We start from the raw sequence: 14,860 nt of genomic DNA on the forward strand, positions 1-14,860 counted from the left end.
GACACACTATACAATGTATTGTTTCTTGCCTGTGTTTCCCACCCCCACCCCTCCCACCCCCGCTGGAATGTACCCTTGAGAGCTAGGATCCTGGTAGACTCATTGACATGCTCGGCACACAGCAGATGTGCAATTACTCTGATAAATGTGGAATTTATCACATGCTTGTAGATTCCCAACCTTGCTGGACACTCAGGGAGGAACCCCAGTGTGTGAGACAGATGACCGGGGATGGCTAAGTGTACATACATTCACTGCAGCGAGGCCTTCTGTTGGTGGGGCTGGCTTTGCTTTTTCATCCTGTTAGTAATGGGAGCCTCATCAAGTTCCTTTAGAGATTCTGAAGAGACTAGCCTGAGAACACGCATGCTGGGTGGACGTGTCTGGAGTCAGAGAAATCTCAACAGCCAGGAGAGCTGGGCCAAATAGAGTGAGATGGAATTGATAGAGACGAGAGGGAAGCCTTGTCCCGGGATCCAACCCCACTGTGCAGGTGCAGGCTGTGGGTGATGGGTTTCTACAGGCACAGGCATGCAAAGACCTCAAGGGTGTCAGCAGATAGGAATTTGGGCTGTTTGAATAGATTCCTCACGACAAAAATGAGACCAGTGGCAATCTCATAGTAACCCTCACTGGTCCAACCATCTAGAATCAAGTCAGGGCTGCAGTTTACACTGGTGCCAAAGATAAAAAAGAACACGGCATGGTGGGAGGTAGTTTTCGTTAAATGCTCAATGGGTTAAGTTCTGAATTATTGCTTGAATATATTTTGTGCCCCATTTTATGGGGAGGCAATAATAAACTGTCCAGAGCTAATAGGGAGCCTGAAAACTATACCACCGAAGGGACATTGAAAAAATAAAGGGAAATTTAACCTGAATAACAGAAAGCAGGGTGAAAATAAGCCCCATTTTAATAAGCACTGGACCAGCATGTGAAAGCTGGATTACTTTAATATGGCTTTAGAACAAGGATTGCTGGTAACCAATCCAAGCACCAGCATGTGCCACTTCCAACCTAGTGGCAAACAACAGTTGATCATAGATGCTTTCCTATAGAGCCGACCAAGTCCCAGAACCTTTTCCAACACAGTGTCTCAGACTCCCTCACTCAAACTGAATGGAGTGAACACAGAAGACAAAATAAAATTGTGATACTTTGTCTAGAACAATGATTGAGAGCTCATTAACATTAATAAAAACACATTTTATTAGAAGCAAAGATGGAGTATCCTGGGATGCGGGGGGCAGAGAGTTTCTAGAACATCATTGTTTAAGAAGAGGCTGTTTCTCTCCCTTCCTTCCCTTGATGGTGTCCAGTGACAAGGTTAGCATCTGAGCCCTCGTTGGTACACGGGATGCATTTCCAGTGTTGAGAGCTCAGACCCATGGTTATATCTGACAAATTGCCTTAACAGCTAAGGATAGTGATTAGTGATCAAGAATAGGAGGCACAGGCCCTTCAGTGCAGGAACAGTGCCCTGCAAATGCTTCCTGGTTGCTCCCCGGAAGTTCTGCCGTTTTCCCCTGCTAACCAAGGTCCCCACGTCAACAGCTCTTGCCAGTACTACATTCCTTGGATTTTGGCTCATATACTACTTAACGTCCAGATTCAGTGGTTCATCTTGTATCACCCCTGCTCCAGGGCCCTTTTGCCAGTGACTGTGTGTGTCTGTGGTGAGCTTACACCCTGGCAACCTCAGCCGCGTTTCCTGCTAGGGCATATGGGGACTTCCAGCTCCTCTATGTGATACAGAGAAAGGAACTGGGCTCTCTCTCAGCCTAATTGTACCACACCTGAATTCCTTTCCACTACCCATGTTAGTGCAAGAGCGCCCTATAAAGGTGCTGCCTCCCAGAGTAATGAAAGGTACAATGGAGCATAAGTGTATTTCCCTTCAACCTTCCACCTGTGATATACGTAAGTCCTTTCTACGACCTATTCCTTCCCTGGGATTTCCACGGTAAAGACAGCCAGGACACTTGAGTCTCCACTTGGTGTATTTCCTCCTCTCTCATTTTTCCTTTCCTTCCCCTTTCTCTCTGATGGAAACTTACCTTATCAATCATCATCTTCTCTATAATGTGACTTTATGGAAAAATCGCACAATCCAAGATCACCAGGCTCTAGTTCTTGATGGTAAAGGAGCATTTAGAATTTAAAGAACTTGAATCTTTCTTAACAAAACCTATCTTTTAAGCTATTGCCTCAAAACTCTAGTCTGATTTAAAGTAGGACGATGATTTTTTTCGCCTAAATGTCAGGTGGTATTCGCACCTGTTCCTGAAGAAATAAAGATCGTTGATTTAATGCATGGAGAGCCACAGGACAATATGACTCATGTGGAAGGAAAAACATGATTTTCTATCTTAAAAAGTTGTTTTCGGGCCGGGCGTGGTGGCTCACGCCTGTAATCCCAGCACTTTGGGAGGCCGAGGCAAGAGATTGAGACCATCCAGGGCAACATGGTGAAACCCCGTCTCTACTAAAAATACAAAAAATTAGCTGGGCACGGTGGCGCATGCCTGTAACCCCAGCTACTCAGGAGGCTGAGGCAGGAGAATTGCCTGAACCCAGGAGGCGGAGGTTGTGGTGAGCCGAGATTGCACCATTGCACTCCAGCCTGGGTAACAAGAGGGAAACTCCATCTCAAAAAAATAATAATAATAAAAATAAAAATAAAAAATAAAAAGTTGTTTTCTATGGAATGACCAAAGTGCATAAGAATATTTGTATTCAAGAGTGTTTTCTATAGTATTATTTATCATTAAAATAAAATTGGAAGTAACTTTAATGTCCAAGAAAAGGGGATTGGTTAAGTAGGAGTTTTTAATGTTATCATAGGATATTGTTCATTCACATGGGTAAAATTTTACAATACATGATTAGATGCAGCAAGCATATTATAAAATAGCATATTCAATATGATTATATTTTATAAAAAATGTATATAACTCTCTCTGGATGATAAAATGATGCGTGATTTTTAAAATGTTCTTCTCTGAGCTTTTTCATGTTTTTCAAATTACTGGTGAACATCTGTTAGTTTTGTGGTCAGAAACAAATGATAAATGCTCTGTTTGTTTCATGGAGAAGAAAATACAGATGATCTCTTGATGGGGATGAGAAAGCACAGAGGATGCTGTGACAATTTTAGTCTTTCCAAGTCTGAGAGATTCTAGTTCTGTGATGCCCCCAACTTTGGCCTCTGGCTGTGTGGTATGATGAGAGGATGGAAAGATCCACTCCAGATTTGGTGGTTCCCAAGCCCTTGGACAATAACCAGTGCTCCAACCAGCACAGAAAGTGCCTGCTCCCCATGAAGCCTTCCCACCATAGCGACACTCCAATTTATTACAGAACTATGGTGCCAAGAGAGCTTTCTGCTTGTGCTCAAACCTTTAATACCCTGGAGCTTCAATCTTTTATGAAACAGCTTTTCATTTTTTCCTTTTTTACTAAGGGCTTTTACAAGCCACGGAGTGGTTCTTTGTGCATCAATTTTTAATCTTGTTAAGGTTTTTCTTTCCACTTGACCAATCCTCAGTTTATAAATAACACATCAAAAATTTGCTCCAATTCTTTCTGCAGGCTTTGTTTGTTTGCATTTGTTTAAAAATGGTCTTCTATTGAGAAGAAGGTGGGGAACACATCACTGTGTGCCCATGTCCACCCCCATGTACAAACTTTCCATGGCTCCCTATCGCCAATCTATGGAATAACCAAAGTGCATAAGAATATTTGTGTTCAAGGGTGTTTAGTATAGCATAGCCAGCCCAGACTTCTCTGCACAGCACTCCAGGCCTGCCATGACCTGGCTCAACCATCCTTTCTAGCTCAGTTCCCCCCTCATTCTTCTAACACCCCAGGAACAACTGCTGTTCCAGGCCGTGTTCCACTTTGCAGTCTTGTGGATCTTTTTTCTTTTATCCATTCCTCTATCCATAAATTTATTTAGGTATGATATAACAATCCAATTTTATGATTTCCCAAGTGACTAACTGGTTGTCCCATATCATTCGTGTTAAAGTTCATATTTCTCCAAAGATTTGAGATTCCTCCTTTTAGTAACATCAAATTTCCATGTGTAGTGGGTCTATTTCTGGTCTTTCAATCCGTTCCATTGATATATCTGTCAAATTATGTGTTAATACCATATAATTTTAATTTTAGAGGTTTTCTTGTATAGTTTAGTGTCTGAGAGAACTCGCTCCTCTGACTATTGCTCTAAATTTTTGATGGCTCCCTAGCTGTTCTTGTTTGTTTTTATATGAACTTTAGAATCAGGTTGTCTAGTTTCAGAAAAAAAAAGGTGTTGGTATTTTTACTGCAGTTGGCCTAAATTTATTTATTCCTTTGAGGATATATTGAGTTGTATTATCTTAAGAAGAGAATTTATGAAGATAACTGTATTATTTTTCTTCTTTGAATTGTTAATTATTAGAATTACATTAATTTCCTAATATTGAATCATTCTTGAATTGTTGTAATAAAAGTTGGTCATATGTATTATTTTCAATGTGTATTGGGCTTTTTAAAATGACTTTTGTGTAGTTATTGATAAGTGAGATTGGTCTGTAGCTTTTTTGCACAATATTTATTGGGTTAAGGTATCAATATTATTTTCATTGTACAAATGAAATTCAAAATTTGCATTATTTTCCTGTTACTTTAAACAGTTTAAATGGCACTGGGATTATCTGATTTTTGAAGGAATAGTATAACAATTCCCCTCTGAAACCATGTGGAGCAGTAGTTTTATGGTTGGTTATTCCATCACTTTATTTATTATGGACATTGATCTATTTAAGCTTTCTCCCTTTGCGTCAATTCTGGTAAATGATATTTTTCCTAGAAAATTATTCATTCCATCTAGGCTTTAAAATTTACACTCAATTATACAAAGTGATCTTACTGATTTCTTCTGTTTCAATGGTTATTTCTTCCTTGTCTTTTATTATTTCATGTATTTGTTCTTCTTGATTATTTTTCATGACAAAGTTTGTCTATGCAGTCTGTCTATATTGTTTTTCCTGGAACTTATAAAAGTTTCCACTGTAATCCAGTGTATCATTAATTTTTATGAATGTTTCATGTGCACTTGAATAAAAGGTGTGTTCTGTACCATCAGGGTGTAAATTTTGATAGCGATATATAAGATTTATCTTACTGATTTTGTTGTTTAGAAATGTTATCCATTTTTATCTTTTGTCCACTTCACCTTTTTGGAGTGAGAGTGATATTTAAAATCTCCCATCATTAGTGGTTTCTATATATTTCTGTTTGCATTTCCTATAGCTTCTGCTTTTTGAAGATTGCTCTATGTCAGGGGTCCCCAATCCCTGGTCCATGGCCTGCTAGGAACCAGGCTGCACAGCAGGTGGATGAGTGAGCATTACCATCTGAGCTCCACCACCTCTCAGATCATTAGATTCTCATAGGACTGTGAACCATGTTGTGAACTACACACGTGAGGGATCTAGGCAGCATACTCCTTATAAGAATCTAATGTCTGATGATTTGATGTGGAAGAGTTTCGTCCTGAAACCATTCCCACTCCCACTGCTGTCTGCAGAAAACCTGACTTCCACGAAACTGTTCTCTGGTGCCAAAAAGTTTAGGGACTGCTGCTCTATGTTATTTTCTGTGTTGATATCCATATTGTTAAGTCTTCTTTGTCAATTGCAGCCTGTAATTATTAAGTGTTCTGCTTTGTATTACTTAATTTTTCTGGCCTGAATTTTATCTTGTGATAGGTCAAGGGATCAGATTTCTTTTCGCCTTGCATACTTTGGCTCAATCCTTTATTTTTAGCCTTACCAACTCACTCAGTTTCTGATATATGTCTTGAAAACTGGGTAGAGTTGAGTTTTATTTCATAAGCCAATCTGATTTTCGTCTTATGTTTTCCTTTCATTTGGTGTTCAGAAAGGTTTGAATATTTGCTTTAGTGGTTGTATTCATACTAACAGCCTTACTTAATGCTGTGCATCTCCTTTCCTTACTTATATTAACTACTGTTTGCTTTGTTGACTTTAGATGATGCTCTTTGATTCTCACCTATGCAGCAATAATTAGCTTATTTTTACCTTTCCCTTCTCTCCCTTCCTCCTTTTTAGTCATATGATTTCAACTTTCTCAGGATATAGAACATTTATACACTATTCTTCCATCTTTGTGGAAATCTAAATTTTAGATTTATATATCTATGATTAAATACATCCAATGATCAAAATCTGTTCTTCTGTCAACATTTCCACAATCATCTCCTGGTTGGATAAATTTCTTCCTCTGATAGATTTGCCAGAAGGGACTCATGAATGCAATATTCTATAATTTTTTTACATTTAAACTATTTTTCTTAGTCTTTATATTGAAAGACAGATCACTGAACATAAAATTCCTTCCAGGTTTATTTTAACTTGAGTTTCTTGGAAACATTACTCTATTGATGACTAGCTCTCTATATTGCTGCTGTAGTCTGAATGTGTGCCCCAAAATTTATGTGCTAGAAACTTAATCCTCAGAGCAACAATGTTGGGAGCTGGAGCCTTTTGGGAGGTATTTAGGTCCCAGGAGGGATCCTCAAAAATGGATCAAAGTTGTTATAACAGGGCTTTCAGGAGTGGGTTTACTCTCTTGCAGTCTTCTGCCATGTGAGGACACAGAGTTCATCCCTTTCTTGTCCTTCCACCTGCCACCATGTGAAGACACAGAAACAAGGCACTTCTTGGAAGCAGGGAGAAGCCCTGACCAGCATCAATGTCAGCACCTTAATCTTGGACTTCTTGGCCTTCATATCATGAGAAATAAATTTCTATTCTTTATAAAATTACTCAGTCTTAGGTATTCTGTTATAGTGATACAAATGCGCTAAGACAGTTGCTGTTGATAAGCAAAGACTTGGAACCAACCCAAATGCCCATCAGTGATAGATTGGATAAAGAAAATGTGGCACATATACACCATAGAATACTAGGCAGCCATAAAAAAGGATGAGTTCATGTTCTTTGCAGGGACATGGATGAAAATGGAAACCATAATTCTCGGCAAACTGACACAAGAACAGAAAACCAAACACCACATGTTCTCACTCATAAGTGAGAGTTGAACAATGAGAACACATGGACACAGAGAGGGGAACATCACACACCAGAGCCTGTCAGGGGGTGGGGGGCTAGGGGAGGGATAGCATTAGGAGAAATACCTAATGTAGATGACGAGGTGATGGATGCAACAAACCTCCATGGCATGTGTATACCTATGTAACAAACCTGCACATTCTGCACGTGCAGGTTTATTTAAATGTTTAAATAAACATTTAAAAAGATAGTTGCTATTGATAAAAGTAGTTCCAAGATTAGTTTATTTCCTTGGTCTTCATGTTTGAAAGCTCAGAGAGTATTTTCTTCTACTTGAATAGCTAATATTTTTACTAGGGCATGACTGGGAGGTGATCATTCTGAGCATCCCTTTCAATGTGTAAATTCATGTCTTCTTTTGTTTCAGAAAGTTCTTGAATTATAGTTTTAATTAAGGGTCCTGGTCCTTTGTTTTTCTTTTCTAATTCAAGAACTCTGATGATACTTACATGAATCTTCTTTGCCTGTCTTCAATATCTGTCATGCTCTCTCCAGTCCTTATAACCTTTTCTTTTGGATTTGTTTTCTTGGCTCTTTTCATTTCCATCTTCTTGGTGTATCTGTTCTCCCCTGGAGTATCTTGTAATTTATTCTGTATTTTTCGTATGCTTTTATGTTTCTTTCCATTTCTTGAGTCCAGCCAGCTCCCATTTCATGCCTTCCTGTTGACACTATATTTTGAGTTTTGAACTTGTCAACAAGTATCAATCTTTAATATCTAAAATTGATTTTTTAAGTATCTTCACCCCTATTGGAGTGTCGTGTTATAGCTTTCCTGTGGCAGGTCTTTTGTGTGCATGTCTTCATCTGCTGTAATGTTTTGATTCTCATTTTCCATTTTCTTTTTAAAGTAACTCTGTGTGGATGTTGTGTTATTTTAATGTTTATTATTTATTTCAGTTGGACTTTCCTAACATAAGCATAGAGTGGGAGGGAGTGGTGTGAGTGGCTTACTTGGTTCTAAGTTTAAAATCTCTTTCTCAATTGCTACAGAAAACAATGGATCCTTTAACAGGGCTTTTTAATTTGACTTTTTCTGACTCTTTGATACTCCCTTGCTTGAGGGATTTTGTGGGGCGGGGTCATGTTTTTCTTTCTTTTCACCTTCAAGCCCCCAAGGGATACTCTCCTTTCTAAGAATCTTCCTCTTCCTGGGAGCAGCACAGTCTCAAGGGCTATACCTGTAGTAGGGGGACCTCTTTAGAGCCCTCTTATTTTTGACTTCCCATAGGCAATATTTAATTTACCGGGTCTCAGACCTGTTTTTTGTGGTGCTCTTACTCAGGCTGGAGAAATACCTCTCTTTCTTGGGATGAGATTTGGTTAGTGTCCTCTGAATTCTGCCACTCTAGGACCTTGCCACAGTCTCTGCCTGACCTTCTGCTGTGCTGTGGATATACAGTCAGCCTCGCTGGCTTGAGATATTTGTTTTCCCACTTAAATGTACATTGAAGTTTCTAATGTTTTCTGACTCCTAGTTATGCTATAGACATGAGCCGAGAGTAGTTTTATTTGCTCTGCTTTTTTGTTCTGTAAGATTTTCAGGAGGATGTAGGGACAGATTTGAATCTAAGTGGCTGCCGTTATCCTTCATAATACTGAAGGCCAAACCCGAGTCTTTGAAATGTATTAACGAAAGTAATAATTGGTCTTAATTAGATAATAATTACCAATGCAAATATTTTTATTCTGTCAAAGGAATCACTGTATCATTCATTTAGCTGTTTACTGAGCAACAATTACGTGCTTATACTAGGCAAAATGTGATCTACCACTTGCTACTTGGTAAGACGCTGGAAGTGAGCTATGCAGACATACATTATCATTCTCATTTCACACTTGAGATTTTTCCGATTATTCACCAATTATTCTGCAGGCACATTGGCCTTCTTCCTATTTCTGAATGATTTATGCCCCAGGACCATTGCACAGCCATTATTTATCTGCCTGGAGCACTCTATCACTGGCTTTTTTGTAACCTTCAGACTTTAAAATTGCCGCTTCTTTATCTAAGGAGCTTCGTCCACACGCACCTGCATTATTTGTTGTTACCATACACTGTTCAGTTCCTTTGTAGCTCTTGTCACAATTTGTATTGAGATACTCGGATATTTGGCTGTTTGCTGATGTACTGGCTGTCTCTCCATTAAACTGTAAATTCTATGAAGACAGAAATCATGTGTGTATTCAATCTTGTCTGTGTTCAACCGTGTCAAAGTGCTAGGAACATGTAGGACTGCAACAAATATTTGCCAGATGAATAATGCCCAGAGAGGATAGGCAGTTAGTCCAAGGTCACACAGCAGGTTAATGGAGGATCCAGAATTAGAATCCTGGTCCCTCCAAGCTAAGTGCTTCATTCATTAGTGACGTTGCCTCTTCATGGAGGACGCCATCCTCTCACTGGGGATAAAAGACAGATGTTCTCTCTCATTTTTGCCTCAATTAACCTTCTAAAAAATCTCCATACTCAGTGAGTATGGGGAAAACCTGATTTTAAAAATTAATTAACGTCAGAACCCAGTGTTCCAAAGTTAGCCACAAAACCCAATCTCTGAGCTCAGCCGGCAGTCTAAGGGACTGACCAGAAGGGCTCAGGGGACAGGGCAGCTGTGGTCCAGTGACTGCAGATATTCAACAACTTGAAAAGCAACAGGACTGCATTGAGCATTATTAGCTGCCAGGTAGGGCACTGGGCACTGGGGATTGAAAAATGAACAAGACAGACAATTCCCTGCCTCTCGTTGCTCCCAGTGCAATGAGTCAGAATTCCAGAGCAGTGTATTAAGTGTTATGAATGGGAAGAACCAGGGGCAATGGAAGCCCAGAGGAGACACTAGGCTATTTTCAGGGCTCAGGAAAGGGCTTCCAGGAGGAAGGGGCTCGAAGGATGAGCAAGAGTTAACCAGGTGAAGGACAAAGAAGAGGTCAGTGTAACAGGTAAAGGGCTAGGGAAGGGCCCAGATGCAAGAGAAAACAGCACACACTGAGATGATTCCAGGGGTGTTAAGATAAAACCCAGACAACTGGCAGTGTGGTGGAATGACCAGAGAGGAGGCTGGGGCCAAGTCAGAGAAGGCCCTGGAGGCCATGCCAGGAACCAGCCTGTGACCTGGAGGTCAATGGGGATCCATGGCAGGGGGTTCCCCCAAGGAGTGACACAACACAGCGTCTGAGTGCAGGAGGGACCTCACCCGATCCAGTCCCACCAGCTCCTCAGCATAGGAAGCCTTGCTGGGAGCTGCACACCTCTGGTGACAAGAAGCTCATCTCTCCTGGATTGCCTATCTTGTTAGATTGCTCTCATAAGAAGAGAATTCTTCCATATAATGAGCTAGAGCAGGGCTCAAAATGCAGCTGCTCTAACACAAAGGACAGAATAAGCCACAGCTGCTCTGATACTGTTCTCCCTCCTGAGTTCTGTCCACCTGTACCCACCCCTCCCACCCTTGCTTACCTTGACTCCATATTTGTGTTCTTTGCACCTATTAGTCACCTACAAGTCACCCCAGTTCCTGGTTCTTGGTTGATGTGGAGACCCCAGTTTTTAGCTTTCTGTATCTTGGTCTCTACCCTGACCCATCCCGGGCCCTCTGGGTCCTAGCCCCAGATTCTCTCTTCATCTTTCAGCTCTGCCCAGCTGAGCCCACATGACGCTGAGTTATTAAACAAATTCTGCCAAATGGAAGTATCTGCCACCAAGCACATTTCACATGGGAAAAGAGAATTTTCATCTATCAAAAGCGCATTTATTTCAAGGGAGCCTATCACTCACTGAAATTCACAGGAGAAAGAGAGTCCCAAGAAAATCAAGGGCATTTGCATTACAATCCACCTCGATGCCCAAAATTATCCCGCTGAACATGCAGAATTTCAAGGAAAACAGTATGTTTTGCTTGTTTGCAGTAAAGAAATGAATGTTCAAGAGAGGGAGGGGGCTGTGGTTTAAAATCTCTGACTTGCAAAGGAAAGCATTTGGTATATGTTAACCAGAGAATCACCTTTGACCCTGCAGATTTCAGAGCTGGTCCTAGCAGGGCGGGCAGAGGATCCACACACAGTATGGAGGGGAGGGCACTGTGTTTGGGGATGGACTGAAAGAATTTGCAATCCCATTGTTTGGGAACAATAGCCGACATGGAACAAACAGGTATCATGCCAATAATTTGCACTGCTGTAAGGCAGTATCTGAGACTGTGTAATATGTAAGGAAAAGAGGTCTCAGGGAAATGCTCAGCTTCAGTGACTTCAGTGAAGAGAGCTGGCCACTGCTAAGAGCCTGTACTTTCCCCATGAATGCTATCATTTTCATTGTACCATCTCCCTTGCCACCATCAACTTTCTTCACCTCTTTCTCAGGCTTATCTTGGGCAGTGGATAGTTCAGTTTGCCTTGCAGTGGTTGTCTGAGAGTGGCCAGCCTTGAAAAAAATCTGCTAAATACTTTTCCATGTTAAATATCTATGAACCACATTCCTCGGTTTTCATTCATTTTTGCTGTCCAAGCATCCTGCTCTTCCGACGTATAACTGGTTCATGGAGCAGGGTGGTTTTGTGAGATCACAGATGTGAAGGACTTTCTTTTCTCCCTTGTGATGAACCCCAGTAGCAGGTGTCTTATTGACATCTCAGAAAGTCCCCCTGGCATTCTGGCTCTTGTGGATGTCGGAAGTTCCAGTCCTGGTCCAAGCCCACTTGAGTCAGCACTTTTCCCCTCTCACAGCAAGCCAGACTTGTGGTTGGTGGGACTGCAGTGGGCAGATGTGATTCTCTCTTTTCTCTTCCCCCTGCTCAAGCATCTCCTTAGGGGAGGAGAGTCAAGGTCTGCTTCTGGGATGCCTCTTTCTACTCTCCTTTGTGGACCTGATGTTTCTCTTCTCAAATCTAGCACCTTCCCCCACCATAGCTTAAACACATGGATATCAGTGTAGTTAAGAGGGCTTTCAAAGTTATTTCCTGTTTCATTACATATTTGTCTAAAATGATGATGAGTCAAGCTATGCTATTTTTAGCAAAAGTTGCCTTTTTTTCCTTCTTTTGGCCTCCCCAACACACTGAAAAAAATTGAGTAGAAAACACTTCCAGGCAAAATATCATTAGTGAATGATGTGATAACTAGTGAAGGGCTCATATTTTGCAGGGGCTTTGATAAGAGCTCTCTCACTTAAGCTTCAGCGACTATAGAGACGAACCTGTCTTCACAAATATACTTGAATTTTTTCAAGTTGACACTGTACTTGATTAAAAAATAATGTCAGGTAATATTAAAAATTCTTCAACATTATTTTACTGTGCGGAAATGTTATCCAAAACCATTACTAATAAAGCAATCAAGGATGTATCAAATGGTCAAATTCTTAACACCTGTTTTATGCAAATGTGTGGTCAATAAATAACTATAGCTTCTAGAAGTTTTACTGAGCACATGCTTCAGTCAGGCCCCCAGCTAAGTACAGAGTATTGCATTTAACACTTACAACAAGCCTATCCCCACTTTATAGATGAGAAAACTGAAGCTAGAGAGACTAAGTATTCTCAGTTTTTATACCAGCTATCCAAGGGGGCTGTAACAAAAATACCATAATGTAGGTAACTTGCAAACAGTAGAAATTTATTTCCCACAGTTCTGGAGGCTGGGAAGGCCCAAATCAGGGCAGATTCAATGTCTGCTCAGGGCCCATTTTCTGGCTCACAGATGACACCTTCCTGCTGTGTCCTGGAGTATCTTATAAATACTGGAAAATAAAAATAAAAACAAAGCAATGCCCCACAATAATGGGGTATGTCAAAGGAGCCCCCAATGGCCAAAGCTGGACAATCTGAGCAAAAAAAAAAAAAATAAAGTAATATTGTTTTATAACCCAAACTATAAAATAAAAATCTATGAATCCATTCTGATACAAATGAGTGAATAAGTAAATAAATAAATGGAAGGATTGAAAAATCTTCCATGCAGAACTCTAAATAATTTATGTAGCTGTTCCCTTCTCAAGAAGGTAAAACGTAACTCCCCGCTCCTGGAGCGCGGGCCATGCATAGTGACTGCTTTCCAATGAGTACAGTAGGCAAAGTGGTGGCGAAATGAGTGACTTTGTAGTGGAGAAACCTGAAAAACACTACCTCAGCTAGGTGATCAAGGTCAACATCAATAGTGATAAATCATTGTGTTTGTCTGTTCTCGCATTGCTATAAAGAAATGCCTGAGACTGGGTAATTTATAAAGAAAACAGATTTGATTCACTCACGGTTCTGTAGGCTGTACAGGAAGCATAGTGGCTTCCTCCTCAGGGGAGATCTCAGGAAACTTACAATCATGGCAGAAGGTGAAGGGGAAGGCGTATCTTACATGGCCAGAGGAGGAGGAAGAGGGAGAGGGGCAAGTGCTACATACTTTTAAACAGATCTCGTGAGAACAAACTCTATCATGGGAACAGCACAGGGGGATGGTGCCAGATCATTCATGAGAAACCACACCCACTTTCCAGTCACCTCCCACCAGGTCCCTCCCCCAACAATGGGGATTACATTTTTTTTTTTTAAGTGTAAAAATACAAACTTTAATTGTCCTGTCTTGTTTCTGGGGAAGAAGAGTTCTACTTTTCACACTTCATGAGCCAGCAGTGGGCTTGAGTTATTATGTGTAGATTCCTTTCTGTTACAGCTGCAGAAGAAGCCATCAAATTCTTGAGGGTTTGACATCTCTTGGAAAGAAGCAAACTAGAAAATAGACCAATGAGCTGGATTGCTTAGATTGATAACATTTACAGTAGGAGTCCAGTTGACATGCTATTAATGTTGAAATAACCATGCTTGTACTGGTCAGTGAGTTCTGTATGCTGGTCAGAATACCCATTCCAGACCTTTAGGTGACATGTTTTAATTGAGTTCTCGTTGTAGAGTCATGACCTTGGCTCCATCAGCTGCAGTTATCTTCTTTGGTCTGACTACGTATCAGTCCTTACCAGCTGTAGCAGCCACTGTTTGGCAAAACTTTGCCATCAAGTCTGGCTCACAGAACTCCAGCTGCCTGACAAATTGCACTCCTGCTAAGCCCAGCCTTGAAACCACTGATCCCAAAGACATAGCTGGCACTCAAAGATACAAGGTGGTGGGTTTGCCCTAGACGCACTAAGCTGCACCAGACTATTCAGCAGTGGCTGTAATTTTCCTGGCACTGCCTTAGCTACCACGTCCCCCAGGAAATGTTCACACTGGGGACCTGACTAATTGGCAAACCAGTGAAGAATGCACTTCATCTCCTGGGAAGTGATGTAAGACACTGGAGAAGGGGAAGGACTAGTATTGTCTGGTACTAAGGGTAAGCAAGAAGGAAAGGATAGTGGCATCAAAGGAAGATGACTCCAGTGGCTTCTTCCCCTTTTTTCTTGGAGAGCACCTGGAGATTGTCACAAGAGTCCTTAGACTTCAGCTCCTGCTGCAGCTTCCAGGGATTACAATTTGATATGGGATTTGGGTGGGGACACAGATCTAAACCCTATCAGTCATGTTAATAGTATGTACACTTAATATGGTATGATGAAAAAGTCACTTTGACTTTGTGATTTTCCTCCCCCAAGCCTAAAGAAACCTTAGTCTAATTATCAGGGGAAAAATTATATAAATCCCAATTGAGGGACATTTTAAAATGCCTGACTAGTACTCTTCAAAACTGTCAAGGCCACACACACACACACACACACACACACACACACACACACA

At 40.9% G+C, this 14,860-nt stretch overlaps 1 pseudogene; it reads right to left on the minus strand.

The window, feature by feature from the left end:
* Window positions 1–14,092: 14,092 nt before the first annotated feature.
* On the minus strand, window positions 14,093–14,487 carry LOC100410034 (uncharacterized protein C14orf119-like; annotated as a pseudogene).
* Between the last annotated feature and the right edge of the window lie 373 nt (window positions 14,488–14,860).

The sequence above is a fragment of the Callithrix jacchus genome, chromosome 1 (assembly GCF_049354715.1).
Source record: "Callithrix jacchus isolate 240 chromosome 1, calJac240_pri, whole genome shotgun sequence".
NCBI lineage: Eukaryota > Metazoa > Chordata > Mammalia > Primates > Cebidae > Callithrix > Callithrix jacchus.